We start from the raw sequence: 1239 nt of genomic DNA, 5'->3' as shown, positions 1-1239 counted from the left end.
CCTTCAATCCTGGAGAAAAAACAATCCTAATCTTATCACATATCATTACATGGATGACTTATTAATTGCTAGTCCACAACCTTTATCTCCACAAAAGGAAAAGGAATTAACTCAAAATCTGCAGGCATTTGGCTTAGTAATTGCTCCAGAAAAGATTCCAAAACACGCACCTTGGAACTACCTTGGCTTGCGTATCACAGAAACGAGATTGATCCCCCAAAAAACTACCATTGTCCCAAATATCCATAATGTTAATGATGTCCAGAAATTAGTAGGAGACATTCAATGGCTCAGAACCTTTTGTGGAATTACCAATTCAGATTTAGGCCCATTGCTTGCTTTATTGAAAGGTAGCGCATCTCCTGCTGATCCTAGATCCCTTACACCTGAGGCAACTGCAGCCCTGGAAGTCATATCACAAAAAATTCAAAATTCGGCCGTTGATAGAAGAATATTACAATGCCCATTTGCTATTATTATATACAACTGTGACACTGAAGTAGTAGCCTTAATCACACAATTGCCACATCAGAGGCCTATGATACTCCTAGAGTGGGTTTTTCATAGCAGCACTCTCAAAGCTACTGTCACCACAAGGCCTGATGCTATAGGTCAATTACTCCTAAAAGCAAGGGGACGGCTACGCACCCTCGCTGGGTGTGACCCAGAAAAAATTATTCTGCCTGTGAGAAATTTGCAATTGACAGATTGGTGGATTCAATCCTCCGAAAATTTTGCAGTAGCCACTCATGGCATTCAACTTGATAACCATTACCCCAATCATCCAATATTTAAAACTACTTTAATATTTGAAGAGGTATCCATACAACACCATAAACCCATTCCAGACGCAATAACAGTCTTTACTGATGCCAGCAGTAAAACTGGAAAATGTGGATATGCATATAAGGACACCCGGGGAGATTGGGTTTCACAAGTAGAAAGAGCTGAAGGATCGGTACAGGTATTAGAGTTAAAAGCTGTCTTAATGGTTTTTAAGGCTTTCCAAACTTCATCAATTAACATTGTCTGTGATTCTAAGTATGTTGTAGGAATAGTGACACGCCTTTCACGTTCCTTACTAGGATCTTTCACAAACACCTTACTTATGGCTCTAGTCATTCAGTTATGGAATGAGCTTAATTTTAGACGTTTCCCTTGGTGGATAACACACATCAGAAGTCATCTTGATTTTCCAGGATTTTTATCTGAAGGTAACACCTATATTGATAGCCAAGT

The sequence above is a fragment of the Empidonax traillii genome, unplaced genomic scaffold, assembly GCF_003031625.1.
Source record: "Empidonax traillii isolate 1590-97213 ecotype Southwest subspecies unplaced genomic scaffold, ASM303162v1 scaffold2003:size103997, whole genome shotgun sequence".
In the NCBI taxonomy this organism is placed as follows: domain Eukaryota; kingdom Metazoa; phylum Chordata; class Aves; order Passeriformes; family Tyrannidae; genus Empidonax; species Empidonax traillii.
This window is presented reverse-complemented; position numbering follows the sequence as displayed.